This window comes from Peromyscus leucopus, chromosome 11 (genome assembly GCF_004664715.2).
Source record: "Peromyscus leucopus breed LL Stock chromosome 11, UCI_PerLeu_2.1, whole genome shotgun sequence".
Taxonomy (NCBI): domain Eukaryota; kingdom Metazoa; phylum Chordata; class Mammalia; order Rodentia; family Cricetidae; genus Peromyscus; species Peromyscus leucopus.
This window is the reverse complement of record NC_051072.1, coordinates 51,132,081-51,144,537: the sequence shown is the minus strand read 5'-3', so window position 1 is coordinate 51,144,537 and position 12,457 is coordinate 51,132,081. Positions and strand designations below refer to the sequence as shown.

Sequence of the window (12,457 nt, the reverse complement as noted above, 5' to 3'; positions counted from 1 at the left end):
AGGAAAGGGCGCTTTCATATTCCTTATGCTCAGGGTGCCAACAACACTTCCTGTTCACGTTAGGGACAGTCATCTGCCTCAGGGAAGTTGTTGACAATGGGTAAGAGCTTTGTTTCGCTCACGTTAGGATTTGTAAAATATGTTCTGGGCAGGAGGTATTTTACCATCTCAACTCCCAGGAAAAACAGTTAATTTTCCTTCATGCTTCTGGAATGTTCCCCTACAAGCAAAAAAGAGAAGGCGGTTTTGTGGTGCCACAGTTGTGTATGGGCTTAATTTGAAATGATTAGTTTCATGGGCCTTGATATTCTAATTATATCTCTGCATTTTACCCTGCAATACTTTACTGCTCAAACAAGTTAGCTCAGAAAATAATTGTCATGTTCATACACAAAGAATATACAAAACAAAGGGTGATTGTGCCCGGGCTGCAGGGAGTGTTTTTCAATTGTTTCTCATTCCCCTCTGTGTTTTCAACAGAAGTCGATCTGGAAAGTTCAGTAAGGCCTATGAGCAACTGGGTGTCATCGCCTAGCAGAGCCCTATTGGGGTGTGAATGTACCTGGATGAATTCTTGACTAGCCAGCCATTCACCATGTCAGGATGTAAGGACAACACTAAGATTCTTCTTATTGTGGTAGAGAACCCATGTCTAGTGTCTCAGGAGTTCTTTTTTTGTGTTTACATGAAGCTCGTGGAGTTTGGACCACACTGGACTGGACTTGTATAACATTTCCATTTCAACTGATAAGCCAGAGTAACAGGGCAACTGTGTAGGACGCTGTGCTCATGAAGTGATGTGATTCAGGATAGTGGGATTTAGAATTCATCCTAGGATAATGGTTCTTTACAGAGCTTGGGTTGCTAGGGAACCTCCATTTAGTCTACTTTGGAATGAGAAACTATAACAGGAAAAAGAAGAGTAATTTCTTGGATCTTTCCCACTCATGCTTCCGTACTGATAGAGAATTCCAGAATGATCCTAACCCCAGGTCAGTCATTGCTCAAGGTTGGAAAGAGAAGTCTTGGGGGGAAATACATGCTAGTAAAAAGAAATAGTGATAGCTCCTTGAGATGGGCCATTTCTCCTTGGAGTTTCCCATGTCTCTTAGAGGGTCAGGCAATGGCTAGGTCTTAGAGCCATGTGTTTTTGAGACTGTAGGGTGCTGACCCCAGGTCGAGGATTCATGGTGTGTATCAAGTGCTCGTGCCCCTCTCTTCTATCTAGAGATGTGGCAAAAGCAGAGGACACAGGCAGTCTGGTTCCTAAGCCTTCAGCATATCTTCAGTCTGGGAAGAGAGATAAAGTGATTGCATTCAGGGATGCTATCCAACAGTACATAGTCTGTGCTCTGTGTTTGCAGGTCAGAGGTTCTTGTTTTGTTTGGGAAGAGAGAAGACAAGGTATCAAGCTTCAGAGCCAGGGTGGAGAGCTTCTGGAACAAGTAACAGCGTAACTGCAGAGAAGAGAAAGGTCTAATAGGCACCAGATCTTTGTGAGCTCCGAGTTTCGTCAACACCATGATGCTACTTCATTTTCCTCATAAACCACAGTGAGCATGAAGCTTCTGCAGCGACGAGGGAACCACAGGCTGGGGTGAGAGGTCCATGACAGCGCCATGCTTCCTCTCAGCAAAGTGACTCACCCCTTCCCCCAAGGTACAGGACTCAGATTGATGGCAGATAGGGACAGGCCAGCCCCCCCCCCCCCCAGCCTGCTCTCAGGTAGATAAAAATCAGGATTCTGCTCTGTTTCAGGTTTGGCCTAAGGCGCAGAGGCGAGACTAGTGAAGAGTCGGATCCAGCTGGAGATGAAACATGAGAGGAACCAACAGATGGCAAGGCTTGCTGGGAAAACCATCCTAGTTAGGTTTCCACTGCATGACAAAACACTAAGACCAAAAGCAACTCGGGGAGGGAAGGGTTTATTTCAGCTTACATTTCCACATTGCAGTCTGTCATCTAAGGAAGTCCAGGCAGAAACCTGGAGGCAGGAACTGAAGCAGAAAACCGCAGAGGTGTGCTGTTTACTGGCTTGTTTTCCATGGCTTTCTCAGCCTGTTTCCTTATCACTCCCAGGACCACCAGCACCAGGGCCAAGGGAAGCACTGTCCACAGTGAGCTGGACACCAGTCATTAATCAAGAAAATATCCCAGGGGCTTGCCCACAGGCCAGTCTCGTGGAGGTGTCTTCTCAGTTGGGATTCCCTTTTCCCAGATGACTCAGGCTTGTGTCAAGTTGACATAAAAACTAGCCAGCACAGAAAGAGTACTGGTGTTACACCCAGCACGGCAATTAAGGAGGAACTATTATATACGCGTGTGTGTGTGTGTGTGTGTGTGTGTGTATGGTTTTATTTATTCTTTGACATATTCATACTGTGTAAAATGTATGTTGGTCATATCCACCCCTCACTCCTCTCTTCAGCTCCCCCCAGAACCCCTATTTAATCTCCCCCCCCCACCAACTTTATGTCCTTCTCTCTCTCTCATATATATATATGTATATATGCATACATTTAGTATACTAAATACAATTAGTGTTGCCCGTATGCACAAAGGCATTATAGTCATTCACTGAAGCACGAAGAACCTACTCAAAAAAAAAGTAAGTTTCCCTCCCCCAGCAGCTGATAGGTTGGCAGCCCCTCCCCGTTGCATGGTGGGATTTTTAGCTGGCTTGATATTGTGCGGGGATTGTGTAGGTAACCACTGTTTCTATGAGTAAATGTGTGTAACACCCATGTTGTATCCAGAGAACACAGCATTCCATAGCATTCTTCCCTCCCTATCCTCCAGCTCTTAAATTCTTTCCAACAGTGTTCCCTGAGGAAGGAGGTAGGGAGGGGACGGAATATAGATCATCCATGTATGGTCAAGTACTCACAATTACTTATTCTAAGCGCTTTGAACAATAACAGTAATGTGTTCCCACATTAACTGTCACCCCCCCAAAACAAACAAACAAACAAAAAACAAAGCAAGATCCTCAGACAAAGGTTGGGAGCCGTACCAATCTACGGCTATAAACATTTAGAAGGAGGTTTGACAAGACCATTAGAAAACAGCATTAACAGTGCCTCCCTTACAGCCTGTGACTGTCCGAGACATGGGTTTTGGTCATCTCCTACCAGACAGGAAATGCCTCCTTCGGGGCAGGCCTCCTGCTCATCTCCCCGACTCTACTTTCTCCTCCCTCTAACCCTTTCATGTTCTGCTTCCATCCAAGCGTTTCTGAAGAACTCACTTCCTCTCAGTAGTGTGTCCAACAAAATCTAATAGTAAAATGCAGGTGAAATCAAAGTAGAGAGGGGAACAGTAGGGGGGAAAATGAGGGAGAAGCTGGGGATGGCCTCCAGCTTCCCGATCCTTCATCACCGGAACTGGCTTTTCCACTGAACGTGTGTTCTGGGTGAGGCTTCACGGCCGCCCATGTCCATGGTCCTATAGCTGCATTTTAAATTAAAAAATTTAAGGTTATGATAAAATATGCATAACATAAAAGCTACTGTCTTGGCAGTAAGGTTTCATACATGGACAGTCTTGTGTAACCTGCCTCCAGAGCTTCCTTCATCTTGCAAAACTGAAACTCTGTAGTCATTAAACACCACCCGTATCTTCTAATTCCTGTCAATCACCCCTCTATCATTTGTTGCAATTTTTGTCTGATGACTCTCATTGAGTATTTGACTTTTTTGTGACTGGCTTATTTCATTCAGCCCCATATTCCCAAGGTTCATTGGTGTGGAACCATATGTCAGAATTTCATTTCTTCTAAAGGCTAAATAATACTCTATTACATGTAGGCAGCACATTGTTATACATTTTTATTTATCCATCCACTGAATGAGAGATATTTGAGTTTGTTTTCCTTTTTTTGCTATTGTGAATATTGCCGCTGTAAGCACGGGTGTGCAAATATCTCTTCAGGACCTACTTTCCAGTCTTTTGCTGACATTCCAAGAAATGAAATAATTGCTGGATCATGCGTGATTCCATTCTCAGTTTTGTGAGTAATCTCCATACCGTTTACCATGGCGTCTGCACAGTTTTGTGTTCCCACCAGGGACGCACGGGCACTCCAGTTTATCCATGGCTTTGACACAAGGTACTGTTTTGTTTTGTTGCTGTTTGCCAGTCTTCGTACTACTTACTATCCTATTCCTGTGGCCAAATGCCTGAGGAGAAGCAAAGGCTCAAAGTTCGGGGATATACACTCCATCAAGGCAAGAAGGTGCAGCAGCTCGGACGTGTTGCAGCTGCTCACGCTGCATCTGCAGCCAGGGAGCAGAGAGAGGTGCGTGCTGGAGCTCCTTCACCCCCCCCCCAAACCCACCTTTTCCTTTTTATTCAGTCTGATGATCCGGTCATGCAGAGTGAGCCTTGCAGAGTGAGCCTCCCATCCTCATGTGAGCATCTCTGCAAACACTCCCACAGACATACCAGGAGATGGATGTGCCAGGTCTCTCCAAATCCAGACAAGCTGACAATGCAGGATGGCTATCATGGGACTCGTGCTAATGGCTGTAAGTGGACTCTTGGGTGTGTACTGATGACAGGCAATTTCACTGACTGGCTGGAAGTCTGTCTTTGGGACACATGGCGACATGTGCCATCTGAAATGATCCCCAGGGATCTGTGTTAAAGCCTTGATCCTCAGCTTGGTGGTACTGGAATGTGGTAGAACCTTGAAGAGGTAGGGTCTTGTGGGAGATTGTTATTTACCTGGGGGCAGAGAGACATGTCCTCCAAAGAGACTGTGAAACACTCTGGCCTTTCTACCCTTTCCAGCTACTGTGAGGTGAGGATTCTTCCACCCCTGGATCCCTGCCAGGACATGATGCCTCATAGAACCAATGGCTAACCAATCAGGAACTGGAGTCTCGGAGACCAGGAGCCTGAACAAACATTTCTTCTTTTTAAGTTGTCTCTGGTACTTTGTTACAGTAACAGAAAGCCAGCTGACACAATTAGTTTATGAGCCACTGGGAAATGGCAAGAATTTTGACCTGGCTCTAACGTGCCAGGAACATAATCAAAGGAAACTTCCCATTCTCACACCTGGACATTCTCTTAATGAGCAATTTTATACAGTGTATTTTATATAGTTCCTATAAATTCTTGAGACATGTCAATCTGTTCTTGATGCCAGAACTGAGAACCACTTCCCCCTGAGCTGAATTTTCAATTTAAAGGAGATTCTTCACGGACATCCAATTAAAACAGCACACTCCACCGTGGGTCAATGCCATGGAAATGAAGCAGAGGACAAAGGACGAAAGAAAGCCAGTACCTAGTGTTCATCCTGAAATTTGCCAGAAAAACAAGTTCCACCATTTAGACTGAACTTAAGTAATTTTTTACTAAATTATTAAATACTGACCAGGATGGAATTAAGACCATCACCTGGAAACTTTCCAGGTAAGTGGCTCTGAGGCATGTTTTGTCGGGGTGTACATGGACAAAACCCATAGGCCACCGTACTTTCCCATGAGGCTTTGTTGTTATTTTTCAAGAACTACAACTCCCAGAATCCCAGGAAGTTACCTGGTCTTTGGGCAGGTGGGGTTTACCAGTTAACTTCAGGTCTAATACCCAGAAAAGCTCAAATGAGTTAACCTTATGGGGTATAGATCACAGCCCTGTGGCAAGGGCTCCTGTCTATGAGTGGTTCTGGTGTCCACGCATATTTGTGCATTCTTGTTTAAACTGGAGTGTGTGTGTGTGTGTGTGTGTGTGTGTGTGTGTGTGTGTGTGTGTGTGTGTCCTGGTGAACTTGATGGGCTCCTGTAGAAGTCAGAGGTTGACAATCATCAAGATATCTTCTTCAATTATTTTTCCGCTTTACAGGCATGCTCATGAATCTGGAGGTCATTGGACACTATTTCGGTCAAAGTGTCTGGTCAGTGGGCCCCCAGAATCCACCTATATCTGCCCCTCGGAGCTGAGGTTACTAATGCACATGGCCATGTCCAGCTTTTACATGGTGCTGGGGAGCTGAAATTAAGTCTTCATGCTTGTGCAGAAAGCGCTTTACCCTTGGAATCATTTACTCTGCCCCCTTGACCTTGGGCTTCGTTCTGTGCTTCCCGGATAAGCAGTAGTTTCTTGCGGACCACATGCCAAGCAAAATGGGGAGACCACAATGTGAAGAGAAGCTGAACGGATTCCAAGCTGATGGAGTTTGAACTTGTAGTTGTGTGATCTTAACCACCCCTCCCACGGTGGACAGAGTTATCTGCTACAGTAGACAGGGATAGGTGGACATAATTGGCTTCAACGTTGAGAACCAGTATTGTCCACTGTGGCCCTTTCTATATAGTAACACTCTACAGTAATCAGAGTGTTAATCTCAAAATGCATGCTAGCTTTGGGTTATGTTCCCCCTGAAGGCAATAAGCCCAGACCCAGAACCTTCTAAAACAGTGAAATTACTTTCTTGATCATTATCTCTTGACCAAGAGGCCAGTCAGAAAAGGCGGAAGTAGGTACTAGGCACCTGGTGACACCGGGCAGTTTGCTTGCATGTGAAACTTTAGTTGTGTCAAGTAGTTTTTTTGTCAACTTGACATAAACTAGAGTCATTTGGGAAGAGAGAACCTCAACTGAGAAAATGCCCCCTACCACGTTGGCCTGTGGGTACTTTCTTATTGAATGATGGATGTGGGTGGGCCCAGCTCACTGTGGCTGGAGCTATCCCTGGGGTAGGTAGGTCCTGAGATGTCTAAGAAAGCAGTCTAAGCAAACCACGTGGAACAAGATAGTGAGCAGCATTCCTCCATGGCCTCTGCATCAGTTCCTGCCTCCAGGCCCCTGCCCTGAGTTCCTACCCTGAGTTCTTTAGATGATGAACTATGACATGGAACTGTCAGCTGAAATAAATACTTTCTTTCCCAAATTGCTTTTGGTCATGGTATTTTACCACAGCAATAGAAACCCTAAGACAGCAGTCATTCTTCAGTATGGATTTAGTAATGGCTCCAGGACCCCCTGCGGTACCAAAATCCTCAGGTGCTTGAGTTGCATGTGTGATCTAGTACTCGCATAAAATCCAAGGATGCCCTCCCACACTCTGTAAATCATGTCTAGATTACCTATGAAACCAAGTCCGATGTAAAAGTTATATAAATAATTGCCATAAATGCATAGAGAATAATAGTAGGAGAGTCTGTACATGGTCTGCACAGGACACATTTTTTCCTGTGCATTTTTGATTCACTGCTGGTTGAATCTGCAGATACAGAGGGCCAACCGGACTTTCAGCTCCTGGCTGCGGTATACGGTCCGAGGGTCAGTTGTAGGTTTTCCATGGGCAGAGAAGGAAGAGAAGCCTCTGAGAAGAGCATCGATGGGAAGAGCAGCAAGTGCTCTGTGACCACGCTGAGAGAACGCTGGCATCACATTTTGCAGACTCGAAGACATGTTTATGTGGCTGCAGATCACAGATCAAGTAGCTGCCCATTCCTGGATCCGATAAAGTTGAGGAAAACTGGGGACATACTCTCCTCTCCTCTCCTCCCTGCACTCCCCACCCTCTTGTATGAACCCTTGATTTATAGCCCAGGATGGTCTTGAACTCACTCTCCTCTTGCCTCAGCCTCCTGAGGGCTGGGATTATGGGTCTGCAGTACCACATCTGGCTCAAGTTTTTAATCATTTACTATCACTTGGCTTGGACAGAAACCCTAATTTCCTTAAGATTGATTTATTTTTACTTTATGTGTATTGGTGTTTCGCCTGTGTATATGTCTGTGAGAGAGTGTCATATTTCCTGGAACTGGGGTTTCAGACAGTTGTGAGCTGTCGTGTGGGTGCTGGGAATTGCACCCAGGTCCTCTGGAAGAGCAGCCAGTGCTCTTAACCACTGAGCCATCTCTCCAGGCCCTACCTAGTATCTTGGTATACCAGTTTGTATAGTGCAGAAATATACCTACCTCATGAGATGGTTATTGGCTTCAAATGAAATATTTGATTGACTAAACACAGAGTCAGGCGCATAGTAGGTACTTAGCAAACAACAGATGGGTTAGAAGTTCCAAGATTTGCATGGTTGGTAGGTCTAAACCTGATAATGCTCTCCCCTTCACAAAGAGAGCACACAAAACCAAAGACGGTCAGCTCAACTGTCCAGCCATGCAGAAAGTATGGCAGCAGATGGGGTGGGACATCATCTTAACGGACACCCAGAGAGCCACTCTGTTCAGTCATTAGCATAATCTTCCTTTGAAACTTCTGCTGGTCGAGAGTAGCACCAACGTCCAGTTGGTAAATAAGCTCAAAGGAATTTAATTTGCCCTGTGAAGTGTGGGTAATACTGCTCTATCTTTCAGAGAAGACATACTGCCGCCTCCATAACATTCGTAATGAGGCCATTACCACCCGAGAGTGACTCCCTCCTGAGTTCTGACAGAGCTGCAGGCCGGACGGTCGTGATTCATCTGTAAATCATGCTCTCTGTTTAGAAATCTTGGCGACTTCCTCCTTGTGCCCTGCTGTCTCTGTGGAAGGAAGGGGCACAGGAGGGAACCAAGGGGAGGGTAATGGGATGTGAGGCTTGCCTCTGTATTCTGTAAAACCATTACCCTTCTTCATTTCCACAAGAGTACCTCCATTTCTGCATGGTATTTTATACTCAATTAATTCCTGGAGATATTGCCAGAGACTAATGTGTTCTGTGTGCATACTGAATAACCGTGGGGATTTTTTTTAATGTTGTTATTTGTTTAGATCATATTTTTGCAGACAGTGGTGATATATTAATTGTTCATTCGGGGCATAGGGTAACTAGCCTGAAACTATTATTCTTTCTTTGATTTAATTCGTCCATCCTTGACCTAAATGTTGTTTTGAAATGGGAAGAAAGCCAAGTGTGGTGGCAGTGTTTGGACTCCATGCACTTGTGAGATTAGCACATTCGGGGGCTGGGTGGAGGGTAGGGGGTGAAGGGTTTGCTCTATACACTGCTGGGTGTGGTGGCGCACCCCTTTAATCCCAGCACTCAGGAGGCAGAGGCAGGTGGATTTCTATGAGTTTGAGTTTACCTAATGAGCTCCATAGTTAGATTGTGAGACACTGTCTAAAACAACAAACAAACAAACAAACAAACAAAACCAAAAACAAAACACCTGATTGGGGAGGTTGGTGTTAGATACTGAATTGTGTTGTTCTTTTTATATAAAATAGAGATGAGAAATGATCACGGGTGAGTTCCTAATCTTTGTGAGCCTCCAAATACTGCAAACTGTATAAAACACACCGATTGGGATCAAAGTCCCCAGCTTCTGACTGGCCCAGATGGCAAGTGATCTCTTTAGCCCTTGCCTAGCCTCACTGCCTAGTAACAGAGGGTTTATCACAGACACTAAAGCAGGCTCCGGGATGATAAACACCAGAGGCTTGCTTGGAGACTGACCCATGGCCTCATGCCCAGGAGCTCTTGAGTAATACGTTTGTCCTGTCTTCTTGGTCGCACGGGTGCCAGCATCGAGCTTGACGATCCATCAGGATTTGTGAGTTACCATCTGAGTCCTCTTCCACATCACTGTCTTCCAGGGCCAGCGTTTTCTTCTCTGTCAACAAGAGTCAAAAACCAAGGAGGTGGTCTGGGGCAGTAGCTCAGCCAGTGAGGTACAAGCGTGACCATCTGAGGTTGATTCCCAATACCCATGAAAAAAAGCTGGGCATGGTAGTGGGCACTTGTAATCTCTGTGCTGGGAGATAGAGACAGGCAGATTCCCTGGGACTCACTGGCCTTACAGTCTAGATGATGTGGTAAGCTCCAAGCTAAAGAGAGACCCTGTCTCAAAAATAAGGTAAAGGCTGTCTGAGGGAGGGCATCCGAAGTTTACCTTTGGCCTTCACAAACATGCAGGAGTACACACACACACACACACACACACACACACACACACACACACTCATGCATGCACACATGCACACGCACACGCTCCCAGGTTTTCTCTCTGAGACTCTCACAGTATCATTCTGGGTTCAATTATGATGCTGGGTTAGGTTTCTGGGGATGATTTCATTCTTTAAACAATTAGTGTTTTTTAAAGATCCAGACAACCTTCTGACCCTGTCCAGAGGACTCCACTGAACTGAGATGTCAGGGGGTTCATCAGGCCTAGGTCATGTTTTACCAGCTGCCCCAGCCAGCAGCAGAGAGGAAAACACTTAGGCATATGGTCCAGATGCTTGTATTTTTATCTGTGGGAAACACATATGAAAAGGCCTCAGATTATAAAAAGTCCATCAGTGCATAGGATGTCAGTACACTCACTGTTCTCTCTTGGGGACAGTTTCTTGGCATTGCCTTTTAGTCATCTAGGTGTGTCTAATTGTTCCAACTGCACAGCTGCATAAATCCGATTTGCCTGGAGAGAGAGAGAGAGAGAGAGAGAGAGAGAGAGAGAGAGAGAGAGAGAGAGAAGGAGGAGGAGGAGGAGAGGGGAAGGAAGGGAGGGAGGGAGGGAGGGAGGGAGGGAGGGAAGGAAGGAAGGAAGGAAGGAAGGAAGGAAGGAAGGAAGGAAGGAAGGAAGGAAGGAAGGAAGGAAAACTCTATCTTCCAATGTCAGGGAACAATCTTCAACTTCCTTCTTGGTTCTCACCCTTGAATTTCAGTGAAGCCTATAGACTTTCAACTCGTTTGGCGGCTAAGTAGAAAGCATTTTCCCTCCAGCCTCAGAGGCTGACTTTTGATACCTTTGAACTTATCTCAAAGAACAAAGACCATTCAGAACTGCCTCCTCGCTTGTGCTTTTAAGCATGTTCATAGCTCAGAGCTAAATGGGAAGCGGGAGAGAGAAGAAAGGCAATCTTTGCCAATTGTCCCTTTGTAGATTTGGGTGACCCTTTCCTGCAGGCTGCTGTGGGGGCGTTTGCCAAGAAAACTTTGCTTCCGCCAGCCGAGCTGTAGAGACATAACAGACTCGCTTTCCTGGCACTGAAGTAAATATTTCAACATTGATGTTGAAGGCGCCTGATCTCGGGGAAGCAGGAAGCTACTATTTTTAGTTGGGAAAAAAAAACATCAACATAAGATGAAGAGACTAGAGTTGAGGCCAATACTCAACTTCAAGTTTCTTCAAGGTTGATAATGACAGAGACTCTCACTAAGCAATGGGCACAGCCCACCGGGCATTTTATTTTTCTCCAGCCCTGGGAAACACGATGCAGTGCGTTAAGAATGCTAAGCGCGCTCTCTACATTGAACTGCCCCCATGCCCAGTTCTGGATAATACATTGATGGAGTCTAGTGAGGAAACAAAGCTGTCTGAATCCAGCAAGGGCAGAAATGTCTGGAAACCATTTCATCCTGCCGACTACTTCCTGAATCATGAGGTATGGCCCTTCCTCGTTGTCCCTGTATCTTCTGTGGAAAGACTGTGTGTGACTAGAATGTTCTATAGGTGTCATGATCCTGTCAGTGGCTGGCAACTGTCCAGCTGCCCGGTCCACCCTTCCTCGTCTACGCAAGCTTTCTTGTGGCTTTGGAGATCCCCGTCAGCACACTCCTTGGCAGGTGACTCGTTTACCGAGCTACCCACCAAGCCCAGGTGCACGCCAGTGTAAGTGCTCACCAAGGAGCTGGCTGCTCTCAGTCGTTTCTGCTCCCAGAAGACCATGGTGATGGGGAGCAAGAACAGACTCCACTAGACGCCACTGCTGTGTGTTTCCAGTCTCCATGCTGCTCTCTTTCTCAGCACCGGCATGGGTACCACCCACAGAGCCCTTTCTCAGACTCTGTAGTAGATATGGTCATTTGTGGTGGTATTGTGTTCCCCAAAATATTGTGCACCCTAATAAACTTATCTGGGGTCAGAGAACAGAACAGCCACTAGATACAAAGGCCAGAAAAAGATGGCGCACACACCTTTAATCCCAGCATTCCGAAGACAGAGATCCATCAGTGAGTTCAAAGCCACACTGGAAACAGCCAGGCATGATGACTCATGCCTTTAATCCCAGGAAGTGATGGCAGAAAGCAGAAAGGTATATAAGGTATGAGGACCAGGAACTAGTACCTGATTAAGCTCCTTTGAGTAGCAGTTCAGCTGAGATTCATTCTGGATGAGGACTCAGAGGCTTCCAGTCTGAGGAAACAGGATCAGCTGAGGAAACAGGATCAGCTGAGGAATTGGCAAGGTGAGGAAGCTGTGGCTTGTTCTGCTTCTTTGATCTTCCAGCATTCACCCCAATACCTGGCTCTGGGTTTGATTTTATTAATAAGACCTTCTAAGACTTGTGCTACAGTCATTTTTGCAGTTGGTGGCAAAGTGGGTGTCCCTCAGTGCCTCTGTCAGTTTTAAGTGACAGAAAAGGAAATACCATAGTCAGCGCTCATTGGAAAAGTCCCTTTGGGGCTCAGTAGCAATGTGACCTGTTGTCACTGTTGACTGGGAGTTCTGGTGAGTCCCACAGGAGTCACCACATGGTACAAGAGAGATCAGGACTC

The 12,457-nt window shown here is 45.9% G+C and overlaps 1 long non-coding RNA gene across 1 annotated transcript; it reads left to right on the top strand.

Moving 5' to 3' along the window:
* The first annotated feature begins 2,147 nt into the window (after positions 1-2,147).
* Positions 2,148-6,830, top strand: LOC119088758. The gene is made up of 5 exons (XR_005092477.1): positions 2,148-4,009; positions 4,139-4,297; positions 4,438-4,526; positions 5,196-5,421; positions 5,851-6,830. It is a non-coding gene; the product is annotated as an uncharacterized LOC119088758 (long non-coding RNA).
* Positions 6,831-12,457: the final 5,627 nt, after the last annotated feature.